This window comes from Aulostomus chinensis, chromosome 16, assembly GCF_037954235.1.
Source record: "Aulostomus chinensis isolate RoL2024-O1b breed Wild chromosome 16, RoL_Achi_v1.0, whole genome shotgun sequence".
Lineage (NCBI taxonomy): Eukaryota > Metazoa > Chordata > Actinopteri > Syngnathiformes > Aulostomidae > Aulostomus > Aulostomus chinensis.
This window is the reverse complement of record NC_141335.1, coordinates 7,475,031-7,488,290: the sequence shown is the minus strand read 5'-3', so window position 1 is coordinate 7,488,290 and position 13,260 is coordinate 7,475,031. Positions and strand designations below refer to the sequence as shown.

The following is a 13,260-nucleotide window of genomic DNA, read 5'->3' as shown; positions in this document are numbered from 1 at the left end:
TGAAACGTGTCAAGTAAACCTCCAAAAGTGCTTGCCTGCGTCACATAACACAGACAGGCATGACTCAAACCATGTATGGAGCAGCATGATGCTGAAAAATACACCCTTGTGAAGTGCACCCCCCCCCCCCCCCAGCAGAAATAGTTCTGTCTGACTTATGTGCTTGACAATCTTTCCAAGTGGAGAAACTGATTTAATTGAAGTTCTACAATTCAATAAGAGTGCTGGAGTTATCAAAGTTGAGTTAATTAAAGCATTAAGGGAAAATGTTACGGAAGCAGAAATGAGAATGTCCACCATTTTAAGATTCAAAAGGCTATTTGCCTTTTTTTTTTTTCCCCAAGGAGGCTCATGGACACTGAGTGATTTCCAAAAGCAGCGAGACTCTTGGTGTGAAAGCCATTCACACTTTCATCAGGCAGATTCACTCTTGCACCAAAGTTATGGTGAATATTCTTTCGCCTGTAAGAAAAACCTAGCTTCATAGAAAGAGTTGAGGGGTTTCATTTGAATACAATTATCGTCTGATGGGATCACACAATGACACACCCTGCATACAGATGACCTGCAGGCAGGAGCCATAATCACAATGTAATAGTGATTTAGTCAAAGATTGAAATTGATTTCTTTTTATCAAAAGTTTTGGATACTTCAAAGTTGGAAGAATCTTGTATAGGCTTATCTGTGTGTGTGTGTGTGTGTGTGTGTGTGTGTGTGTGTGTGTGTGTGTGTGTGTGTGTGTGTGTGTCGTTAAAGAGAAACCGTAATATGTGAGGCTGTTCGCCACTTGTGATAATTCCTGTTTTGAAATGTTTTCAATCAGAGCTATGTAAATGGGGGGAGGGGGTAATTTGTTCCTCATTACCAATCAATTTCACTTGAAGATAACAACTAAAATGGCATATGGGGAGGTGATGACGTTCTAACTCACTGGATGAATCGTCCTTGGCCAAGGTGTGTATGTGTGTGTCTTTTTAGAGCAGGGAGGGGGGGGGGGGGGTCTCCTGTAAAGGTCACCGATTCCACGATTACACATATCAGCAGGCTATTAGCAACAAGGGAACTGCCACCCTTTTTCTCCAATCAATGAAACGGAAGCCACATAAGAAGGACAGCTACCAATTTCTTATCAGCTATTAAATGAACCCCTCACAAATGAGTCCGAACTTCTCAGCAGTGAGGAAAATAAAACTTCTAAAAGATTTTTTTTCTTCCAAACTTCTATCAAGCTTTTATCACAATGTTAAAAAACAGACAAAAAATGACTAAGATGTCTGGAGGTTGAATGGGATAATGATATGCAGTGCTTGGCCTAAAAGGTGGTGTTTGGAATAATTTTGTGTATGTGTGCATGAATTTGTGAATATTCCTTTTTAATTCTCTTATCATCTAATGGGGAAAAAAAAAACAAAAAACTTGCAGCTGAATTTTTAAGCCTAGTGCCACAATTGACACACCTCAAGAAAACTTCACCTCAAAATCCCTTCACACATGCATGCACAGCCATAATTGAATTCTTCCAATTTTTCAGAGTAATCGGTGAGAAGCCCTCACCCTCTGCCTATTTTAATGTTCATGTCACTGTCATTCAAAGTTTGAATGACAGTTGTGTTCTGAGAAGCTGCGTTTAGCACGCGCACGTGCACACACACACACACACACACACACACACACACACACACACACAGAATCTTTCTGTATCTCTCTGAGAGGACAGATCATTTATTTGTCACTTGCTCCTCTCATCTCTTGATGGCCTCATTTGTATCATGCCCTTGAGGCGGGAGGAACACTAGCAAGAATATTAAGGAACGTTCAATGTGTTGGTGCACGGCGCCTCCAGGAGTCATCGCAAGTTTGTCCTGTCTTGTCATTACAACAAATGCTTCCAGGAACCTGCCTCGTTCACAGTAATTACTTCCACTAAGGAGGTTATGTTTTCAACTGCATCTGGATCTTAGAATTTGGCAAAAACAACTATACAAACAACTTGGGTGAAACTTAGTGGAGAGGTGGGGTTTAAGCCATGGAAGACCCAGTCAAGCCCCACAGACTCCAGTGTTAGTGAAACCAGGAGGAAACTAATAAGAGGGTATTTTAAATTTGTACGCGCAGTATTAGCCACATTTTTGACACCACAACCTGGTGAAACTCTGTCTTATGCTCTATAATCTTAGCAGTCAGCATCACCGTGGCAACATCTAACCGCAGTTGATCGACTGACTTCAGTGTGATATCAAAGACTGTTTAGAAAAAGATTTAAAACAGCAATCAATCCAGTTGTTCCTGGTAGAAGATGATCCACTGAGCATGTGCGTGGAACATGGACTCCGAGGCAACTCCAAAAATAAAGGTTCGATTCTTCTGTGGGGTCAGCCGGAGTGTTGCGACTATTCTTGATCTTGACCTTCTACCTGCCCTTCTCTACTAGAGTTTGGATATGAAATCAGTTCAGATATGAAGAAGTCTGGTTTCGGATGAACAAACAGACAGACAAGCATGGCAAAGTTTTGTAACCTGGATAAAACCACCTTCTGTGTTAACATTTAAATAATTTGGAGACTGTCCCTGTGGAATTTATTCAACATTTTACAATAAAGGCAAAACCTCAGCAGCCAATGCATTATCACCCGTAGGATTACAGTAATTGAAAACTGCAACAACAAAAAAAGCGATAATTCCATTTACATCATTTTGGGGAGGCTAAAAGGATTAATAGCATGCAGTTTAAAAACTAGATTCTAAGAACTAATAGTTTGATAGGGAATATTAAAATATTTTCCTGTTCAGTGAACTGGTCAACTAACATGGAGAGTGTAACAATGAAACACTGCTATCTTGTCCATTTTTCTAACCTTTTCATTTTCTGCCGCTCAATCTGCTTCTTTCTCTTTTGCTCCTTAACCGGGAGTCTCCCTGCTGCTTAATTCCGTCATTCCAATGCTGATGACGAGTATGGAAATCTCTACCTCGCAAAAATGCATGACAAGTAAAAGTGAGCCGAGAGCCAATCTTAAAACAAAAGACAATTAATCTCCCATTCCTTGGTTTTAACCCCCTCTGTCTTCCTTTACTCTCTTCTTCTTTCTCCCCATCAACCCCTGGCACCTCCTGAACCAAGTTATCCAGGCCAATAAGGAAACAGAAGCCGGATGGTTATCTGTAATTCCAATTACAAAGACACAATAATTAGAGGGGAATCAGAGGTCTGGCAATTACAACAGACATCAGGTCCTTCCAATTATTCTGTTTTAATTAGTCTCCAGTGTGAAAAGTGATGCGCAATTCAAAACTGATTCATTTGCCAATTTTCTTCTTTTTAATTGAAAGAAATAAGCTTTTTTTTTTTTCATTTTTCTAATGGACAGCATAAACACACGATGACATACATGTTGCTGATATAGTTCCTCCAAATGTGCTTAGAAAAAAACTCAACTCGCGCTGCTGCTGGAGTAACCAGGACAGGACTCCAGCTTTTAATCACAGCTTGGTAGCTTATTCAATCGTATTTCATGTTAGATCCTGAAGCAAAACATATCATCCTTACATGGAGGAAAACTTTTTTTTTTTTAAAGGCTACTTCATAAACAAAAGATCCCAGGGTATTTTGGTCTCATAATATTTTTAATATGTACTGATATTCAACAGCACTACTGGCTGGAATCAAAGAAATACAGAAAAATAATCAGCTTCTTTCAAATTTAATGGGTGTTTGCTTTTCATTATACACCACACTACATCCTAACTTCAGCGGTGGGGGGTAGGGGGGGGGGGGTTGCTATCCAAGTCTTGTCTCATAGGACAGTTGTTTTGTGGATACTAATTATGTTTTGAGTGTGAGATGAACATGTTGGAGCTGAGTGATGCGTGATCTATTGCTGCCAGGTGTTAATGCTGGTTGCTGGTGGTGAATGCTAATGCAGTACAAACAGTAGCTTATGTAAGTGCCAATGACGTGCACATTGTTTAAATACTGCTTACCTAAATAAAGTGATGGGTCACCCTCAGAAAGACCTTTGACTGATGCTTGTTACCAGCAACTATCCTGCAGCTGAGCTAAGTACAGTAAGCTAGAGGAAACCGGTTAGCATCTCAAATTGATGTTTGTTTTTTCATGAATTCGGTGGAATTAATAGTTAATTTTTAAAATCCTTTCATGAGCATTACGTCAGCTTGAAAGCATTTCAACCTACTAGAGGGCGCTCACAGTGGTAAGAGCAACTACAAATGAAAATATGCATCATGTGCTTCCTGGTCAGCTCGATCTAACTGGCTAATGCCGGTTTCTGTTCAAAAATTCAAAGTCCTTCGTACATATCAAGCATGTCTGACAATCATAAAGAATTTGTAAACCCACATTTGGACAGATAATCTCATCCGATCAGCTTCAAATCAGGAACACCCCCACAACACTGGGATGAGCAAATCTGGATTCTAAAATGGCACAGTTATCCTGCACCATGAACCCATTTGTACTAACTAAGCCTGACAACACAGTCATATGCTACATAAACCTTCTCTTCAATAGGCTGTCTAATATTCTGGCGTGATAGAGCTAAGCAAATATTCTACGTCAGATAGATGCTGGTAACCACTGCAGTATGAGTTGTATGAGGGTAAGAACATTTATTATAATTGCTGGATCCTGCATCAGAAATTGCTGGCAGTGGGCAGACTTTCAGCCATCTTAATAATTAAACATTTCAAAGGTTGCACTATGCTGCAAGCCATGAATCATCAGCGGGAGTTTGACATACACTTTTCAAACTGACATTTGACATTCAGCCTGCCTAAGCAGCAGAAATCAAACACCAAGGAGCCGGACGCTGAAACATAGCTTTGTTTCCACTTTGAGTACCATCTAGAGTACTTCCAATTATGCCTGATACTGGTGTGTCATCAAATTTACTCTGATGATCCCACATCTGTCTGGAGAAATTCACATTATTTGTTCTATTATTCGTGTCGAGGCTGAAGAGGGGAAAAATGAGCCAAAGATTTCAGCGCAATACAGCGAGGATGTGTGGATCCTCTGATAAAAATGCCATGCTTAGCAGAGCCAAGCTGGCTTAGTGCTTTCAATTGCTGATCGCATTTCTACTCTTTCCAAGGGAGGCCCTGGCATTCAAAAGTGCACGTTCTCTACAAAAGAGACTGGACCGTGCCGTGATGTAACTGCAGAGTTCAAAATCATTCGTCCCAGAGAAAGAGAATGAGTTTGTATGGAATAGGCTTATTTTTTTCCAGTTACCCGAAGGATGCTGGAAATAGAAATGCAACTTCAAAAGTGACCGGCGAAGGACACTGTCCAGTTGTGAGTCTACTGTAAGGGCAAAGGTCAATCAAATAACAAACTACATCCATTACGTATTCAGCATATGTATCTCCTTATTAACCACAGAAGGACGGAAAAGAAGAAGGGCAAATCTCCTGAAATCCATTATAAAGGGTATACTGCAGCAGGGCAATCAATGTCACTTAACAGCTTCTAGTGAACACAGCCCACTTTAACTGAAGTGCATGATGGTTGAGCACTCAGTAATCTTAATTAGTAAAATATTAAAGGCCTCTCACAGGCACTTAGGCTTTGATGAATGGTATGGACCTGTCCCACCCTTTGTGATGTCACAACTGTGACCCGCCCCTGCTGACCCACAGAAAGGAGAAAGAAAGGTACTTTTAGCCCCTCTGTGGTCAGATTTGAGTGATGACACCACACACAGGGACCTTTTCCTCCCTCTCAGATCAACAAAGGGGCATCAGTCCATGACGCGGTATCATGCTGATCCCACTTTAAAAACTACAAAGTGGAAAAAGTGACATCAGTCTGATCTAATATCTTGTCATTCCATTGCAGTTTCATCTCTTAATATTATTACCTCTTGACCCCATCACACTGTTATGTGCCACATCTTTGTTTTTCCCCTCAGTTAAATCTCTCTTTCTATTTCTGTCCCTCTGCACTGAGTTGATGGCCTGACCTTGGGCTGATTGATCGCCGCTCAGATGGAAGGAAATAAAGGGATAAAAATGAAAGCAAGACCGAGAGACCCAAAAATGAAAGTGGGAGGACACTTGACTTCCTACACGCACTTTCTCTGTGACTCTGGTGCTGATGGTCCTCTTTTAGCACTGTTGGACGATTGTAATTACCTCTCATCGTAACCTCTGCTGAAGTACATAGTGAACCCTTGATATTGATAATGTTAATCTTATACACAAAGACTATAAAGCAGGGGTCCCCGAACTTTTTTCTGCGAGGGCCACATAACTTTCCCCTTCTCTGATGTAACAGAGAAAGTGTGACGATCGCAGGGGTGCCTAAACGTGAAAATGTATTGTTTTCCAGAAAGCCACACAACCAAATAACCCTCTCTGGGTTCTTCACAGAAAAAATGTCAGGAAATATATAATGACCCTACCAAATCACCCTCTCTGGGTTCGGGTCTAGGATTTTTTTCTGGGGGTTGCCAGATAGGGGCACAGACTGCAGAAGGGTGGAATAGAATACCACATTCTATGTGTGTATAATAGTTACTAACTGACTGTGTGTTAACACCGAACTGCAATGTGAATTTTCGCGTCGCTTTATTCGCTTTAGACATATTGATCCAGCGATCAAATTCGCACGAATAAAGTGACGTGAAAATTCGCATTGCGTTTGGTGTGAACATTAGGGCTGCAACTAACGACTATTGAAACGATCAGTCGACTAATCACCGACTATTGAAACTATTAGTCGACTAATCGGATAATGATTAATTTGTTCTTAAATTTAGCATGAAGTTGATTTAATTATGTGGCAAATGATAATAAACAAGAAAGATGGGTACAATGAAAAATACATCTTTTATTATTAAAATACGTTTGTCAGGCACAGTCTGGCATAACGCTAGAGCTCTCTTTTATAGTGAAAATACGCCTATAAAATGTACAATGTGTGTCATAAAAACTGTATTGTACGCAAGGCCTGCTTTGCAAACTTTGCAAGTAGTCTTTTTATTCGCCGTATCCAGGCTAAAATGCTCCCAAACTTTAGAAGTTTTGGTACACGTACCTGATGTTGACGCCATGTTCCTGTATGTTACCGCTCAGAGACAGAGACGCTGTTGTGCATGAGCGACTCTCGGCAGAGATTATAATCAAGAGAGATGCCTCACTCCGTTGGAAAAACGCGTGTGGCGACAATAGTCAGCAATGGAATTCATTGTCGACTATTTCTACCATCGATTTTTGTCGACAACGTCGACTCATCGTTGCAGCCCTAGTGAACACACCTTAATAGTTAATAATGAAAATAGTTCATGGATAGTTATCAATTTTATTATCAAATACAAATACGCATATGGAAAAAAAATCAAAATGCGTCTCTGGTATTGTTCAGGGGGCCGGGCCAAATGTGGAGGCGGGCCGTAACCGGCCCGCGGGCCGTAGTTTGGGGACCACTGCTATATAGCATCCCTTGCAGATGTGGTAAGTGCTATGCATCAGAATTTAAGCCTGTCTCCACATTTCATTCAAAATAGAGAGAAAGTGCTCGAGTCAAGTTAATATAAAAAAATGAGGCATAACCGCTCTGCCAAGCCTCTGGTTGCTGAGGTCTGCAGTCACATACCTTTGACATAGTGACTTCCCAAACAGTTTACATCAATATCTTACATTGCATCATTTAGTAGACACTTTAGTCCAAAGACAAGTTGAACAGCACATTTTTAACAACTTTTTGAGTTAAGGCCTCTGTGAGTAGTAATTCTCCTTTTTTGTTGTTCTGGTTGTAGAAAAGTTTAGTTGACTCCAGGATTAGTCTCAACAGATCTGCCTTTTGACTCTGTAAGAAGCTGTGCAGTGATTCAAACTCTCTGACAGAGGTGGGGAGCCCCTTCCACCACTGTGGCACCAGATGAATAACTTTTAACCACCGCAGCGATGGAGGGATGAGACAGTTGGGAAGGCTGGAGGAACAGAGGGAGCGAGGAAAGGTTTGGAGCTTGACCATAGATTGAGGGCAGCGGGAGCAAATGTGCAGCCCTGTACGAGAGTACCAGTGTCTTGAATTTAATTTGCATAGGAAGCTGCTAAGTGATCGAAAGAGGAGAGTAGTAAGGGAGAATTTGGGTTGGTTGAAGGCAAGACAGGGAGCAGACTTGTGGACTGGAGGTATAAGAGGGGGTGCCCAGCCAAAAGAATATTGCAGTACCTATAAGCTATTCAAGTTATCATCTCAAAACTATTTTTCACATCAAAGCAATGTAAAACTTTAAGTATTCGGCGCTTCGGTTAAAAAGTAAAATAGTCTGAATTTGACAAAATTAGGATTTGTTCAGTTTCATCTGATAACATTTGGAAAGCCTGAAGGGGCCTGCTAGTACCTTATTTATCTACATTAGTTAGCTGGCTAGAGGTAGCCAGCTTGGCAAGCGCCTGGTACAGCCTGTTCTATCATACATGATGCACATTCAGCGCTACGCTCACGTAAATGCTAATCAAATCTTGCAACAAACTCTGTTTTGCGTTTCCCAGGGGCCTGAAACAAGACGTGTCTTTACAGGTTTTCTTCACCAACTCGTGCAGCAGTTGAGAGGGAAAAAACCCAAAAACAGAGCTTGTCTGTAATGTTTTATGGAAAAGTCTCACATCAGAGCTGTGCTCCTCACACTACTGAGGCTTTGGGCCGACTGAACCATTAGGTCTATATGGTGCTTTGGGCTTACCAAGCAAACGGCAAGATAAATAAATGAATAAAATAAATAAAATCATCTTTGTTTACAAAGGAGGAAAAATATTGAGCAGCAGGACTGAGGGATAATGAATTGTTAATATAAAAACTGTATTCCGCGGTGATATATAAACACAGTGAAAAGACAAAATAAACCCCTGTACTATAATGAGCTACAGGGGTCATATAAATGACACCGTTTCTCAAAGCTAAACAGATTGCATTAATAAACAGGAAGGTTGCTGAGGGCAAACAGCCACAACAACAGAAAATAAAAAGAGGCTATTTTTGTAGTTCTTTTAAAAGAAAGATGAGGAGGGCTTTAAAACTTAGAAACAGCAGACCTTGAGTGCGCTTTACCGCTTGTGAACAAAGACATGAATGTGTCCTTTAGTTTGTCTGATTCATGCCTGTGGGGCTCTTTTTATCATTATTTTTTATAATGATTTTAATTGCATTTAATAGGACTGAGCGCACAGTGGAATACCTGAAAAGAAGCCAGTGCTGCTTCATTGTTTAGCGAGCTTCAGGTTTTACTATGTTAATATGTGGGAGTCACGGACGTAATTCTCCGACGTCAGAAGTTGAACCTGAACCTATGAAGCAGTGATACACGTAAGATTTCAGGAGAAGCTGTGCAGCCAGTAACCACAGGCAAAATGAAAAGGCCAGCCAGGAGACTCAATGGGATCAACATTCCTCCCTCCGCCCCCTAGTTCCATGAACTTCCTCTTTGATTGACAGTCTGCATAACTGTGACTAACATGTTGTCAGCCTTAATTAAGAAAGATGAATGACAAGAGTGTTGACGCAGTGTTAGTATTTATGTGTGTGTGTGTGTGTGTGTGTGTGTGTGTGTGTGTGTGTGTGTGTGTGTGTGTGTGTGTGTGTGTGAAGTGAAAGCAGTGAACAGTAAAATCAAAGCACCTTGACAACACAGTGTTTACCTCACAGTGTGAAAGACAAAGAAAAGTTGAGCTTTTTATAAGTTTGTATGCAGGGTCACTATTTCATGACTGCCGCCTGATACGCAACCAGTTATTTCATGTCTCAGTTGTATTTCTGTCTATCCTCAAGAGTTCTTCCGGGCATTTTATTAAACATTTTCAAAATATCCTCTTGGGAGGTTTGACCACTGTAATTTTCACCTCTACTATGCAAAAAAAAAAAAAAAAACCCACAAAACAACCCTTCACGAACAACACTGCTCATGCATAAAACTTTATCATTTACCATATGAAGTCAGCGGAGTGTGATTATCGTGTTGCCTCGGAAACAGCAAGCATTTTCACACCGTCTGGTAAACAGTTACGCACGATTACACAGGAAGTCAAGTTAAAATGGTACTAAAAGTCAACCTTCTCAAAGTCAAATAGTCGTACCTTGATTATGTGGTTGAGGATCGATTTATTCTGCAATGTGTATTCTTCAATAAGCCCAAATATGCCTGAATGTTTATCACATGTTCAGCAGTTCTTGTACACAGGGACGAGGATTTGAATCAAACCAAAAGCCCGTATCAAGCGAGCTCAATCCCAACACCCAGCATCCCACAAAACTACATTTGAACCTGCAGCATTGAAACACCATCATTCAGTCTCTCAGCTGATAGAGTGAACTTGTTAGCAATCAGCTGCTTAGCCACACATCTGTCAGTTATGAATGTAATGTGTGCAATTCTCAGATGTGCCTCTGGGGGAGATATTGAGCCATGGTGGCACACCAGTACACCTGGGTATGATGTGAGAAATGTAACATAACCTGCTGCGGTCGCATTGCCAGTTTGGAATTTAGACCAAGACAAACTCTTGCTCTTCCTTGAATTTAACTGTCAATTTCTGCAACAATCTTGACTGCCAGATGTTCTTGAATTTCATCATCTCTGGACTTATGCTGTATACTCTGTGGCATCTTTGTGTAAATACTCACGTTTCTGGCAACACGCACAAGATCTTCAAACGTTGCCCACACTCTTATTCACGAGGGAGCTGGCAGGATAAATGAAGTTTTATTTTGGATCTTTCCTCAAGAGTCTGTTTCTTCAGACAAATAGAGATCTATGCAGTAGGGAGACATGTAATTACTGTGGTAGAGTCGGGAGCTGAATTTAAGAAGTAAGAGAAAATGGTCCAAATTGCTGTTAAACGGAGCACACTCATGTGTAGGAGAAAAAGGCTGGACAAAAAAAAAATAGGTCTTATTTTGAATTTTTCTTTCCTTTTGGGACTGGACTCAATTAGTGGAGGGAATCTTCAAGATGAAAAGGTAGACCGTCTGAGCTGCAGCCTAAATGCAATCTCTATCCACGGAGAGGTACTCCCAGTTGAGACGGGCTCCAGCGGTGTTTGCCACAACTGCTTCCTGGTGTTTGACTGGAGTTTTGAGGATGATTTTTGGATCTCCTCAAAAAAGATTAAACGCAGTCATTTAGCAACTCAGCAGGGGGAGATGGGGCAGCGCTCCGGTTTTTCTCAGGCGAGGGAAGAAAGACAGTGATGCAAGAATCAGGAAGGATGGGACACCATTAGCCTGACAGATCACTAGGGTAGTGGGTAAAATCCTTTGTGACAAGGCACTAATAGAAGAGAAATGACCTGTGATTTTGGAAACGCTGGGTAATGTTTTGTTGTTGTGACTGACACATCTCATTGATGCCAGTGGCCTCAGACAGGCCAGCAGGGGTGGCGGTATCGTTTTTTGGGGGTTTTTTTCCTCCAAAGTGGGGATTGAAGGTGTATTGATGTTTCGCACAATTCACCCTTCTTTGGAAAAGCAAATGACAAAGTGCTGAAAAGGAGCGTACAGTTGACAGGGCATCTCACACTGGGAGTGTCACAACACTGGGAAGGAGAATAAAGAGACTTTCTGCTATCAAACCCAAATAAATATTGTGAGCTAATTTTTTTTCTCACTGATAATTGTCAGGAGATGTTGCGAGCTGTTGACACCGGAAGGTTTCCGTTGTAAATATTATAAAAGAGAGCCTTTGTTGAAAGGCAAATACCTCCAGTACACAAAATGACACATCTGACTCCGAGGGAGACACACTTGTTACTTTGAGCGACGTCTCAGCAGTTCACTGTGTTAGGTTTATGTTACTCCGTCATGAAATATGATACACTATTCAATCTGGTCTGCAACGTTTGGACAATAACATCCGTTCAACTGCTATCAGTATAATTAAAATCCTCTAAGGAAATTCATTAACGGATTTGTGTCTGTGTTGTTTTCTCAATACATAATTCAATCAAACATGTCCTGCATCTGCTATGGTGAGACTCTCTGGAAAGAAGAAAAGGAATACCAACAGGAATAACGTTGGTATTTTACTCCTTAACTACCAACAAAATTGTAATCATTTTTCAAAAATAGCAATCTTTGCGTTTCATTACACAAAAGACGTTTTAAAAAAGAAAAACCCAGAGGACAATGAAAACACGTTTTTCATCTGTAAGATTCTAAAGTGAGAAGGTCAAATCAAAGTAAGTCGTGTGTAATAGGGATAAAGTGGTGAGGGCAAAATAGTCTGTAAACACTGTCAAGAACTTGAAACCAGCTCACACTCAGAAATCTGATCCGAATTAAACTGCTGGAGCAGATCCGCAGACATATGTAATAATGGATCTTTAATTTAGTTGGGCGAAGCAATACTTGAGGGGGATAGGGAAGAGGAGAGGAGCTTCCAAAAGAGTACTGTTATCTTGTTTTATTACCATTATCTTCATGTCATAATATAACATCAGAGAGAGCCAAAGTGCTTGAAAGAATGAGCTGTATTGTGAGTCACAGCTTCTCCAGATATCAGCGGAACGACTCACTCAAAGTCACTGATGCGTGAAAGAAAAAGAAGCCCATTTCACCAAGTAAATCTTATTTTGTAATAATGATCATAATTATTATGCTGAAATCCCATTTATATACATATACACACATGCATATACTCTGTATATATATATATATATATATATATATATATATATATATATATATATATATATATATATATATATATATACACACACACACACATAAAACAAGATACAACATTTATGCAGTTCAGCAGAAATGAAAGAGTTTGGATGCAAATCGTGACTGTAGAGCTGTGAGGGGTTAATGACAAAGGCTGTGTGAGCGGCCATATCAACTTTTTAATGAGTTATCGCAGAGAAAGTTAATCATGCTGATTATTTTTATGACTTGTGGTGCAGCTGTAACTCTGCAGAGATATTTCAGAGTGAACCAAAGAAGCAGACCTGCCGCTGTATTCACTGGAGCTTCATCCAAACATTCTGCATATAAACAACAACTCCTTCCCTCCTTTTCTTTTTTTTTTTAAAACCACATTACCACGATCAGTCTTGCTTATAAGCGTAAAAAAGGGCGGTGGGCTCATTAAGCCTGTGTGCTCCATGTTTGTGTAATCACACTGACATCTAGCAAATTAATATTGCCCAGTTAACAATGTTAACGTTGCAAGTGGTAATTTATTTTGAAATATGCACTCCATGTCAACACGGACAAAAGCACTGACAAAATGATGTCAA

The 13,260-nt window shown here is 40.5% G+C and overlaps 1 protein-coding gene across 4 annotated transcripts in view; it reads right to left on the bottom strand.

Moving 5' to 3' along the window:
* The window catches only part of grid1a (glutamate receptor, ionotropic, delta 1a), a 228,449-nt gene that overhangs the window by 125,364 nt on the left and 89,825 nt on the right, over positions 1-13,260 (bottom strand). The gene's annotated exons all lie outside the window — the stretch shown is intronic.